Here is a 14,000-nt window from a genome sequence, read left to right as displayed (position 1 = left end):
CGCTCGTAATATTTTCAAGCTGTTACAGTTTCCCCCACTGAGACTCTTCTTGGAATCCTGTTTTGGCAACACATCAAGAAAAAACATCTATTTTACATTCGCAAGTTTACAACAGCGGCTTCTCATTGGGTTCGGAAGACGAGTGTCAATCAGATACGACATTTCTCCGGGCATCTACAGGACAGCTGTTATTATTATCATTATTATTATCATTATTATTATTACTATTATTAGGACTATTATTAGTCTTAATCAAGTCTCCACACTCATGTACAGTTTGCGTTAAAAATTAGCGTAATCCTTTAAGATTATTATTCTTCACATTTACAAGATCCCAATAAAATCTTCACCGAATTCTGTAACAGACTGCGGTAAGATTGTGTGTGTTCTCCACGTCAGATTATACGATGAAGATCCTCTAACGATAGACCTGCGATTAAAGAAAATGAGTATGTTTTGCTTACCTCATAAATTAGCGTGATCGTCTGGAAAATAGGACTGCATAAACACAAACATTCTTTAAAGTGAGCTTAAGGTCATAAGGATTTTCTTCTCTTCGTTAGCATGTTTCATTCACCCTGTGTTCACAAGTGTGAAAGTAACAGGTGACTGTTTATTTTCTACGTCGTGCATTTTCTACGTATGTGTTTAAATTTTGCACGGTAAAGCGACAAATCCAAACGATTGGCTTGAACGATTCCTCGGACCAATCCTACTGCGAGTGTGGTCTTACGTTTCTTCAGTTCACTTATAACCGTGGTTTCATCTTATCATGTCCTAAATGACCTCTCATTAAAGAAAAATAAAGCTTGGATGGGAGTAGCAGAGATTGTTGTTCCCTCTGGTGAGTGTACGTAGCTAGTACAGTTAGCTTGCTTTGCAAACGATCTGACAACAAAGCTAGTCCAAAGCCAAGCTTATAATATTTCAATTCAAAAACAACCGATTTTCACTCTGATTAGTGTGTTATTTAATTTGCATTTAATTAGTAAGCTTTACTAGCTGTGTGTAGCTACTACCACGTCTAACTGCAACTATGGACAGGCCACACCCACAAGAGACAAGTGATACAAGTGACTTGTCTCTTGGTATTGTGAGCATAAGGTTATGTTTCGCCTTCACTACTAACTCATTTGTAGCTGTCCTGAGAGTTTGCCGTCTTCCTATTGGTGGATTTTAGACGAGTGTTCTGGCATTCGTTTTAATAAATGACGTTGTCGTCAGCCATCTTTGATCACAATGGCAATAAACTGGCTTCAGATAATGAGAGCACGTCACAATATGCATTCTCGTCACCAAAGAATTGTTTTACGACGTTTTTCGATGACAGCAGCATCATACAGAAAAGCTGGCAGTAGCTCAAAATACTGAAGTAAGGGAAAAAGTCTGCAAGTAAATGATTTACAAGTTTCACACACAAGTATTCACCCCCTGTTAATAAAATCCATTTCAGTTCCAGGTTGCTTCACTACAAAATGTGGAAAAGGAGGTGAATACTTTAGCAGAGCTCTGTGTCTTAAAGAATTTACCTGTTTTTATGGTTACACAGGACTGAAAACAAACCATTTCTGACGTGCAGTGTTTCTTTAAGAGTCATCTCGGTGCAAACCTCAGCCCCAATTAAACATAACGAGAAAATAAACAGAGGCGCTTGCATTGGTATTTGAATGCATTAAGTATCCGGAAAGCTCTCGCTCGATGCTCAGGAGGACCTAATCACACACTTACAGCGCCGAGGTTACTAAGCAACCAATGGAAGAAAACAATCCGCCGCCCATGGCATTTCTACATGGCATTAATGTTGGCTCGGACTTAGACGTGTTTTGAATGTGAAGTCGACAGCCAGCTACAGAGGTTGTGGTGTTTTTTCTCTCTTTACTTGAAATGCATTGTGAATTGCAGCTCATATTTTAAGCAAATTAGGTATTCATTAGGAACAAATGGAAATTAATGGAATCTCTCTATTTATTCATTTCTAAGTCGTTGCCCTGGGGTATCTGTTAGATCAGTTTGGGGGCAGATGATTATTGCAGAGATTACACGGTGGATTAATCGATATGTAGCTACGCTTCAGGGAAAAAAAGGCCACAAGGTTGTAAGTTCAAAAGTCAAGACTAAAAGAAAGCCACAGTGGGTTCTCGAGCAATTCTTGAGAAATGTTGGGATTGGATTCTGCCTTGATATTACACCATCTCTGATAAAAGCATGATACAGCTTTAAATAGATAACTCTTAGAAATATCTTTCACGACAGGTTATAGTTTAGCTGCGGAATAAATAAAAAGAATGAATGAATGAATGAATGAATGAAATAGAAGTGCAAGTGCATAAACAAACAAACAAACAAACAAATGATAGATAGATAGCTAGATAGATAGATAGATAGATAGGTGTGTAAACAAACAAATAAGTAAATAAATAAAGAAATAAAGCAAACACAAAAAGCACATAAGCATGCACATGCAAATAAAAGAATGAATGAATGAATGAATAAGTAAATGCATTAAATAAATAAATAAAGGCACAAGTGCATAATCAATCCAACAAACAAAAAAATAAATGGACAGAAAGAAAGATGTAGAAAGAAATAGAGAGAGAGAGAGAGAGAGAGAGAGAGAGAGAAGGAAAGAAATAGAGGCATGAGCACATAAATAAATAAATAAATAAATAAATAAATAAATAAATAAATAAATGCAGGAGACCTACACTGTCCCTTTATAATACTTTAATAAACATTGAATAAACATTTTATAAAGCAATTTTATTTAAAGTGTATTTAAAAAAAAAAAGCATGACATGGCACTTTATGTTTTTATAACTTTGTCTTATATGGAATAGAAGATGTCCACCTTTAATCATAATCTCCAAGGAATTGACGAGGTATTTTTTTAAGTTCCAGTTACGCCGCTTTCAACACACAACGTGCTTCTGAATCGTTTTAGACGCGAGTGTGACTTACATCAAGCGCAGCACACAGGCGTGGATTTTAACCTGTGTTTCAGAGAACGGTCAAGCCAGCCATGATAGAAACCAGAGTGCACGTATATACCGAGGTTTACGGTAACTGTATAAAAATACTGTTTACAGCTGCTTCGTGGACGTTCTACAACATTAAATGTGACTATAAATGGATAAAAAAAGTATTGTGTGTTGTTCATTAACAAATTACAGATTGTAATCGTTGGCTAACCGTTAAGTATAAGAGGAATACGTCGTTTTGGGACGTGCTGTTATAGTAAAATAATCAACGTCAGGGTGGTAACAGTAACAAGGTTTCATTACACCACAGTGTCACTGATTAGTTTACTACAACAGCACACACAGAGGGTTTTATTCATTACTTTATAGCCTTGACCTTCATCTTATTATCAGACTGATTTGACTTGTACACCAGTTTTCCCTCTTAAAAACAAAATCAAAAGAAAATCATAATTTTTCAAAAAAATTTGCTGTCTGTGAACTTTTTAACCCTTTAATTTCAGTCTCTGTTTTACTCTGGCTAAGGTATAACCCTTGAATATCTATTTTAGTGGATCTTATGTAACCTGAAACACAATCCTGTACAGACTCCTGCTCCGGTGGTCAGATGGGGCCAGATGGGTCGCCTTTGGCTCCTCCAGCCTGAAAACTGGTGTAAGTGCTGTCAATCTCAATGACGGTGGAACTGGTGGCCACAGCTGGTGGACAGCTTCTCATCTCCATGTAACGATTGAAGTTTGCGATTCTCACCTGATACACTCGGCCAAGCGTGATCGAATGATTAGAAACATGGATGCCTTTGACAAGCCTGTCACATGCCAGTCCAGCCCTGACCTCATCGCCACCAGGTGAGAGAGAGAGAGAGAGAGAGAACGAAAGAGACTGAGAGTGAGAGAGAGAGAGAGAGAGAACGAAAGAGACTACGAAAGAGACTGAGAGTGAGAGACAGAGAGAGAGAGAGAGAGAGAGAGAGAGAGAGAGAACGAAAGAGACTACAAAAGAGACTGAGAGTGAGAGACAGAGAGAGAGAGAGAGAGAGAGAGAGAGAACGAAAGAGACTACAAAAGAGACTGAGAGTGAGAGACAGAGAGAGAGAGAGAGAGAGAGAGAGAGAGAGAAAGGGACTGAGAGAGAACCAGAGAGAGAGAGAGAGAGAGAGAGAACGAAAGAGACTGAGAGAGGACGAAAGAGACTGAGAGAGAGAGAGAGAGAGAGAGAGAGAGAGAACGAAAGGGACTGAGAGAGAGAGAGAGAGAGAGAGAACCAGAGAGAGAGAGAGAGAGAGAGAGAGAGAGAGAACGAAAGAGACTGAGAGAGAGGGGGGGGGGGGGGGGGGGGGATTTTACTAACTGTAGAACATGACTCTTTGAGCGTATTGTGTTTTAACCGCATTTGGTTCATTCGAGTTCTTTGAGTAATAAGCGAAATTAACATTTATTCTAATATTCAAGAGAGAGTTATTAAAAAGAGAGACAAATTGATTTTCTAGCTTTTTTTAAGAAACAAGAAATGCCCAGATGGAACCTGTCTAGACCTGAATTAGAAATAATCACATCTCTAGAATTAGTTAAGATTGTTAGCTGCAGAACTAACTGAAAAAGCTCTAGTTTCTCGACAAATGTACATTTTGTGTTAATAAATTTGGGCCAAACACTATATTAATTAAAAAAAAAATCTGTCTTTTCTTACAGCAACTTTCACCTGATACTAAAACAGTTTATAAGGACCTCTCTGTGTCACTGTCCCTACACACGTAGAAAAAAAGGACAATCCAGCACCTTTTCTCTCTGAGTTCACTTTTAGAAATGTTTCCAAAGAAAACTTTATCAACAGCTAGAACAATTAACCATCTAATAAACTCAAACTCTTACACTCTCAAAACATTCGAAACCCTTAAGAGCTCTTCGGTTGTCCCTCTGGAGGATCTCTTAAACGTTCTGCGTCGTTCACCTTCAGAACAGGTTGCAAGGAGAACCTACGTAAAAGCTAGAACCCTTATGCTTTAAAATAAATAAATAAATAAATAAATAAACAAATAAATAAATAAATCCCTTACAATAAGATTAACTGTCCTTTGCATTTAAAGGTTCTATGCAGTTCCCTTTCAGAAAAGTTTGTAAGGAAAACCTTTATTGAAAACGATCTGCATTAACCTTTCAAAGGCATCTTACAGCCTTAAAATATTTAGAACCCTTAAGAGTTCTTCGGTTATCCCTCTGGGGGTCTCTTACAACTTTCATGTAATTTCTTTTCAGAAAACGTTACATTGGAAATTTTATTGAAAGTTAGAACTATTGACCATCCAATTAACCCTTACACTCTTTAATTAAAAGAGAGAGAGAGAGAGAGAGAGATTTTACTAACTGTAGAACATGACTCTTTGAGCGTATTGTGTTTTAACCGCATTTGGTTCATTCGAGTTCTTTGACTAATAAGCGAAATTAACATTTATTCTAATATTCAAGAGAGTGTTATTAAAATATAGCATTAATAAAATAATAAAATATAGCATTCTGTTGTAGGGCCTGACACAGAAGCTTTGAGATCCCCGAGAAAGACAACCGGAGAACCATTATGGGTTCTAAAAGAGTGTGTGTATTAACTGGGTAAGTGTGCGGTACAAACTTCACATTATTGCTCGTTATTTTCTTCTTAATATTTATAACCTGTCAAGCATTTAACATTTAACTAGCGTATGTTTGAAAAAAGTTTTTTTTCTTTTTAAGGTTCTTGTAGAATTCACTGGATAATTAAAGTATCTAGAACCTTGTGGTACTCAGTACATGTCTAGAAACAAATGGGCTCTTCTAGGGTGTTTTTTAAGGGTTCCGTGTATAATTAAGGGTTTGGTGTTTGTAATCTCCTGAAATGGAAACAGTCTGTTGTATGGCTTGATGTAGAACCTTTCCATGTTCCCCAAGAGGGGATCTTTATGGGTTCTAAACTTTCTGTCCCTTAATTCAAATAGCAGATGCATTAATATCTTCTTACTACCTAGGACCTGTCAAGCGTTTAACGTCATGGTGTGAGGTACTTTTTTTTAAGAAAAAAAAGGGTTATTCAAGAGTTCTGTAAAACCAAATAATTAAGGGTTCTTCTAAAACGGTTCTAATGTCTGATAGGAGAACACTGTTGTGTAGCTTGCTATAGAACATTTAAAGATTCCCCAAAAGTGAAAGGTGGAGAAGGGTTGTATATTTTCTAACCCTTTTTTCTTCAGTCGATTAGAAATAATAAATGAATTAGATGAAACTCTTTTAGTTTTTCGTTGTTTTTTCGTGGTCAGTTCAGACCTGTGGAACCTCCAGTATGTAGTAACCTAATTAAATTGAGAAGTTCTCCTGGAGCTGGCCTCGAGCTGGCCATGACATCGGAACAAATTGCTCCTGCTAGTGACCTAAAGGTGGCAGACTGGTGAAATGGAACAGACCCCAGGGACTAAAGATGGTACAGGCCCTGGGGAAGACAATAGTAATATTCTCATCACAAGGATTTGATGTTCTCCTGCAGAACCCCTGTCCCGGCTTTGCCCTGTTACACAACCTTTTCTATTCACGCACTGGGAACACTTTCATAGATCTGCTTTGAAGAAATAAAAAAATGCATGGAGGGAGGAAAAAAGAAAAAGAAATCACATTTGTGGAAAATGGTTGCAGGCGTGAAACGCTTCTGGCAAGTCGCTCGCACAGATCCCGTTTTCCTGGGAGGCCTTTGTGCAGACAGCATGGGTTTCACGGTTCTGCCTGTTCTTTAGCCTGCTCTGGCTCTCGTTTTCCCCTTCGACCATCTGCAACGCGACGCAGCAGTCGGTTCCACCTCTGACCAAATCACACACAAGTCTCTGTACTCATTTAAACCCTCTCCATGACTCTTTTTAAATCTCTAATCGACAGCACTTGTTTTGTCAAAGTGTTCCCATCAAGCAGTGACACCTCGGGCAGCTAAAACCGACAGAACCCTCGCGCGCTAGCTCGCATAAACAGTCCACGACCTGAGTGAAGGTCATCTCGCTAGAACACAGTGTAATCAATAATGCAGCAGCCATAACTCATAAACCACAAGAAGTACCATTGGTTCTGGCAGAAATCCATCATGGCGAGGAGCTCGAGACTGCGAGTTGATCGAAGTAATAAAAATAGTCAAATTGTTTTAAAGTGATTTATTTGAGAACCCTGGATGAATCTAGAACCACTCATTTACAATCTGTGAAATGCAGAAAATATTCCCTGCAGTCTTGTTCATCCGAAACAATGCTAATCAATGTTTATTAGCATCTCAGCATCCACAAGGGTTCTTCAAGGGGTCACTGTACGCTTAAGAGTTCCTAGCTTACTTTCTGATAGGAAAGCCATAACAGGTTCTTCATAAAACACTACAACAGAGTGTATATTATCATGAAGAAGGGTAATCACTGTTTACTAGCTTATCACTATCTACAATCTTTAAAAAAAAAAAGGTTCTTTAAGTGTTCTCTAAGGGTTCATTGGTTAATTAAGTGTTCTTAATCTCCTTTCTGATAAGGAAACCTTATAATAGTGTTTACCTATCAGAAGGCTGTTTATTAGCAAAAAACGGTTTCATTGGATAACTAAAGGTTCTTAGCCTCCGTTCTGATAGTGAAACACTCTGTTTTCTAGCTAGTATATAGAACCTTTAAGTATTTCGATACCGCCAGACTCCTTTCAGAAAGGAGGCTAATCACTGATTATTGGCATCTCATCATCTATGCACTTAGAAAAAACCTGTTCTTTAATGGGTCTTTGCATGATTAACTGACCCTAGCTTGCTTTCTGATAGGGAACCTAAAAACATTCTGTGCAGAACTTCACAACAGAGTATTTCCTTATCAGAAAGGAGGCGTATCACTGATTATTAGCATCCCAGCATCTACATGCTTAAAGAAGAAAAACCTTCTTTAAGGTTTCTTCGGATAATTAAAGGTTCTTATCCTCCTTCTGGATAGGGAACCACTCTGGTGTAGTGTTCTAGCTAGTGGATAAAACCTTTAATGGTTCCCAAACAGCCAGATTCCTTTCAGAAACAAGGCTAATCATTGTTCCTAGCATCACAGAATTTATACTCCTGGAAAGGGCTCATTGGATATTTAAGGATTTTTTTTTTTGCCTCCTTTGTTGTTCTTGTTTGTTGTTGAGTTCTTCGTATATCTTTGAAGGTTTGTCCTCACAAGGACAAGCCAGATTCTTTTCCAGGTTCTAGATTTAACCTTTTGTTTTTCAAAGAGTTTATCTTTTCGTTTGATCCTCTGAAGTTTAAGAGAACAGAAGAAGTCTTAACAGTTCAAAATTTTCTTAGAGTGCTTTTCTTAGAGTGCTTTTTCCACAAATGGCCAGTTGTATGCCTAGGGAAAAAAGTTTTTATTACAAATCCTCGAGCTGAAGATCTTGGGATGGTGTCCAGAACTTCACTGGTGGAGCATCTCCGTGTTGGCCGCTCGGTCTGTGCGGAGGCCAAAGCCATCTGTTGCTGGAGTATTGATAATTTCCCCAGCAGGCCCGTCAGCTGCAGTGCAGGCTTGATTGGGCAATTCTCAATCTCACAGCGAAGCAGCAGGACGTCTCTGCACCTGGGCTCGTTCTGCAAACACACAATTATACTTCCAATCAGCGGGAAGATGAGAACCTGGCAGGGGATCCGTTGTGGCGAGAGGTTTTGTCTCACGATTTTAGACGTTATGATTGAAGTTCCGTTTGAGATGTCATGCTTAACGATTGATCGGCGCGTAATCTTCTTTGCTTCGGAAATGACTTTGTGAATATCAATATGTCAGTGGCAGGCCATTTAGGCAGAACGTGAATCTGACTGTTTGGATATCAGGAAGGAAATCCAACCTTTAGCAAATGTAGAACCAGACATTTTTCATCTGGGTGAAGTGTCAAGGCAGACAAGAAAATATACAATAGGATCCTTGAGGAAAATAAGTTCCTCAAGGGTTCTTTTGGATTCTTACTAAGTCAAATACATTTTAACATGGAAGCCTTCTGGTTTAGGGTTCTACATAGAAACTTTAAAAGATTGTCCAGTCTGACAAACTGGACATTTTAGGGTGCTAGATGAAATCTTCAAGTAATTTATTCAAGAACCCTGAACAAATCTAGGAAATCTCTCCACTCATCTATAAACAACTCAACTGCAGAACATCTAAACATTTCTCTGCCGTCTTTTTTCCATTACATCATTCAGGAATGAAATCCAACCTTAGCACCTGTAGAACCAGACATTTGCGCCACTTGGTGAAGTTACAGCGCAGACGTGTAAGTATATGATGCAAAGCTGTGCAAAGGTTCTCAGTCTGTACACTCTTGGTAAAAGAGTACAATGGTTCTTTGGCTGGTTAAGAGTTCCTAAATGAAATGCTCTCTTGTGAAGGGTTTTGTGTAGAATCTTTAAGAGTTTGCCTAAAGGGTGCTAGAAGGAACCGTCATTTATTCACTCATCTTCAGGAATCCTTCTGGTGTAGGGTTCTGTACAGAGGCACAAACTGAAGAATGAGAACCTTCATCAGGTAATTTATTCAAGAATGCTGGACGGATCTAGGACCATTCATTTATAAACTCTTAACAGCAGAACATCTAAAATATTCCCTGTAGTCTTGTTCATCTGAAATAATGCTAATCAGTGTTTATTAGCATCTCAGCAACCACAGACTTTAAATAATGGCTCTTCAAAGGTTCTTTAAGGGTTCTTGGAGTCATTTCTGATGATAAATCCCTTAAAAGTTCTAGGTGGGGTGTTTCCCCATCAGAAAGGAGGCTAATTATCTTCAGTCTTAGATTAAATGGTTCCTCAGGGGTTCTTTAAGGGTTCACGGCATCATTCAGGACACCACAACATGGTCCATTCCGTTCATGGTTCTTTCTGTTTGGAGTGTACTTTGTACTTTGTACTGTTATTTGTAACAGAACTTTGTAGTGTTCCACACAGAACCCAAACCCAACCCAAAAAATATACATAAACAGAAATCTTTACCTGAGAAGGCTACGCGGGGCTCTCGGAATTATTTGGGAAAAATCATCACAGTGAAAAAAGAAATAAAACGACTTCAGGATTTCTGTGCAGACGTTTTGTCCTGCAGCTGCGACAGTTTGAGCCAGATGCAGCATTTGGCTAGAGGAATCCCCAAGGACAAAGCTGGCCACGTTCCCATCTTCCATCTCCCCGGAAACTACTCGAGCTCCCGGGCTGTAAGATGTCTGCATGGTCATGTGACAGGGTTGTGGACTTTTGTCCTTCTGGTGACTGGTATTTTGGTGTATTAGGGAGAAGATGTGCGGAAAATCAATGATATGATGAAGGAAAACGGAAGGAGTAGGGGAAGGAAGAGAGATAATTATGTTTCAAAATGTTTCAACAAAATTAGGGAGAAATGTGACAATATTTCTCTCCTGATAATTAACCAGCAAAGGGAACATAATTTTAGCTCAAGCAGTCGTGCTGGAAGAAGGTATAAGTACATAAATTCCTCCTCTAGCACACGTGTAAATGCTCATAAAAACACAGTAACTACTAACTGTTTCACTCAAGCTGAAGTATCACATTATAAATTCTTAAATTCACCTGAGGTTGCACCTTGAATTCCAGATTCATTTTAATCACTTTTTCCCCACTGAACGTTAGCATTGCTAGCTCAAATTTCTTCCTTTTAAAGAATAACAAAAGATGTGTAGCTTTTAATATTTCAAAGAATCAATTGTTTTCTTTCCTCTTTTATTAATTTAAATGTGAATCTAAACAATGCTTTCCCCATTTGAGAAAAAAAAACACTAATATTTAAGGGAATTTTTAAACGAGTGAAGGAAAGCACAGCCATTTACAAATTCCTTCAAAGTTTCAAAACCAGTTTAATTTTTTTACTCAAACTAAAGCGCAAAAATAGAAGCGCTTATATTTACATGAAGTATAAAAATAAAAGTACAAGAAAGAATCACAAATGAGAACATGAATTGCAAATGAATCTAGTTACATGAACAGAAGCGAGCTAATCTAATCTTTTAAACGTGAGCTAGCATGATAATAATTCTGACAGTACAAACTAGCCTGCATGCTAATAGCTAGCTGTAATTATACTGTAATTACACTGTAATTATACATGACTGCTAGTGGCAGACATTTGGTGAAACATTAGCTAGCTTATGAGCTAACGATAGCCCTCTTTTAATAAAAGTTAAAATACTGCTAGAATTTTTTGCTCATGAGTACAAAAATATAAACTCTTAAATTTAATTTAATGAAAGTACATGTAAGCATCACATGTTAATGATACTGCAAATTTTCGTAAAGTAACGTAGGCAAGCATGAACTAAAGCTAGCTAAAGGTAAAGCAGTGTTTGTAATATTTGAATTAAAACACTTGACTTTTTTTTATCTTTTGAGCTAGCAATGCTTATGGTAGCTACTTAACAAACTAGCTGACGGGTTGAAATTATTCACAGCAGCTAAATTTTCTTTCAGTACAATTCAACTAACAAACAAAATTGTGAAGCTACACAATAACCTCCTTTCAAGCAGCTCCGGAGTGGGAGGAGTTAAGAGCCTCCCACTGATGACGTCACACTTGCAGTGATTGGTTGAAAGAAAAGTTGTTGTATGAACATGTTCTACTGGATGAAGTCCATCGACTATGAAACGCACAACTGAACTTTTCTGAGTTCCTGTCATTTGTGTTGCGTTTTATTTATTTATTTTTTCCCCCCACGTCACCTTGAAAACGTTCTCCATAATTTGTAGCGTCTTCATTTTGCGACCTCCATCGACGCCGTGTTCCGTCGCTGTTATTATAGCTGACGTTTGCACTCTAATCGCTATTGAGTGGCACCCAGCCAGGACGGCAGGAATTTGAATCCATTAACATTTCATGCAGCCTTCACCTGCCGCCGACGCTCGACGCCATTTTCGATACGACGACATTCACAAGCAAAGTTAAAAGACCTGCTGTTAAAAAAAAACAAAAAACACCAGAGTGTGCTCGTTCAAACAGAGCATTATTCAACTGGGATTTTTCCTTCTGCCTGTTGAACTGTATAGGAAGTGAAAAGGAAATCATCTGCACTTAGCACTTAGCCCCACACACACACACACACACACACTAAATTTATTTTAAAATATTAGGGGAAAAACAGTGTTAGTATTGATTTTAAACCCAGTTCAGTCTCATCAGGGCATCAAAGGAGGAACACTGACACCGAACACGGAGCTGAGATTCACAACAGACCCATTTAGCCTCAGGTGATAGGCTAGCTATCATTTTCATCATTATTTATTCATTTGTTTATTCGTTTTGTAATAAATTGACTCATGTTTACGCGCGGCTTCTGCGCCCCCGGAATCCCAGACAGCTCTGCTCTTTAATGATCATTAAAGTGGAGCTCGGATGAGGAGCGGGATCTGACGTTCCCAACTTTTTTCAAAGTGACAAACTGAATCATATTAATACAACTCACTGTTATTATCAGATTTAGTTGCTGTTGTTTGTTTTTCATTGTTTATTATAAAAGTTATTTTCTCTTTTTCATTTGAAATTTTACATGCACATATATTTTCCATGCTTTTAGTTTCAGCTTTAGTTTTTGTAATTTACTTGTTGTTATATTTTTAAGTTTGTTTTATTTTAGATCTTTTTATAAAAAATTTTGTTTTTCATAGAAATTCGAGTTTTTTTTTTCTAGGTATACGTACGTTACGTAACTTTTAAGTTTCAGTTTTATTAACTTAGCACAGCTCTCTGTTACTACATTTTGGTTTATTTTATTTTTTGTATTATAAAATAGTCTTATAAATAATTCATATTTTTCCATTTGAAATTCAGGTATTTATTTCCTATTGTTTTTATAATTTTTAAAGTATATTTTACATAACATTTTAGTGTTCGTTTTAGTAATTTTCTAGTATAGTTATTATAGAATATAGAATATTATAGAATTACTAGAATTATAGTTCATTTCTATTTTTGTAAAAAAAAAAAAATAATAAAAAAATTTAAATTCAAAATTTAAATTTCCCTGACTTTAGATTAGAGTTTAGTAATTTAGCACAGCTTTCTGTTAATATAATTATTTTCTACCTTTCTAAAATATTTGAATGAATTAGTCTATAAAAAAATATTGCATTTTTCATTTTAAAATTCAGATTAATTTTAGTTCTAGCTTTGGGTTAGTTACTTTCTTTCTTTTCTATTTTTAAGCTATGTTTTACATGACGTTTTAGGCACCTATGTCCATCAGTCATAATGAAGGAGGCGTGGCCTCTGTGCCTGTCAGTCACAGTGAAGGAGGCGTGGCTTCTGTAACAGTCAGTATAAGTCTACATTATTTTAAAAATTACTGAATTGCTCACTATCTCAACCTTCACAGCTATCACTGTTTGTAACCTTGTAAACAAAGAGGTGCAGCTAGATGAAATGTCTTGATTACAAGCGTCCGAATAAACGACTAACATGACTGAATGGTGATGACCGTTAGCTTTCTTTCCTTTTATCATAAGTGATCAGTGGTTACGTTTTTTTTCGCAATGGCATTTCACATCACCATTTTTGACTTGAAGCTGAGAATAAACACTTTTTTTTTCAACAAGCCATGTTGCGTACTCTGAGAGAACTTTCCTTTCATGATGAGCTACCTTCAGCTAAATAATTTGCATATATGCACATGATTGGCCACAACAGAGGATCAGCAGCAGGAGCTGTGATGGTTCGCTGGGTCACGTTTACAAAACTGAAGTCGCTGAAATACGGCCATTTTTTTTTCAGACGTTTATCGCTGAAATACTTTGCTGGTCTTTGCTGGACGACGTCTGATCTAGAGAGAGAAAATGAGAGGTTGTTGAGGGAACGACTTATTGTTTATAGCTGCTAGAATGCTAGAAGCGAGAACAGGAACAAACTCGATTCATGGACGTTCCGCAACGGTTAATGTAACCATAAACGGATAAAAATCTATGAGGTGTCGTTCTTTAATAATTGTAATTGTTGTTGAATTGCTGTGGTATAAGCGGAACCTCTAGGTGTTA

The sequence above is a fragment of the Pangasianodon hypophthalmus genome, chromosome 21 (genome assembly GCF_027358585.1).
Source record: "Pangasianodon hypophthalmus isolate fPanHyp1 chromosome 21, fPanHyp1.pri, whole genome shotgun sequence".
Classification (NCBI taxonomy): domain Eukaryota; kingdom Metazoa; phylum Chordata; class Actinopteri; order Siluriformes; family Pangasiidae; genus Pangasianodon; species Pangasianodon hypophthalmus.
Note: the sequence above shows the minus strand (reverse complement) of the source record.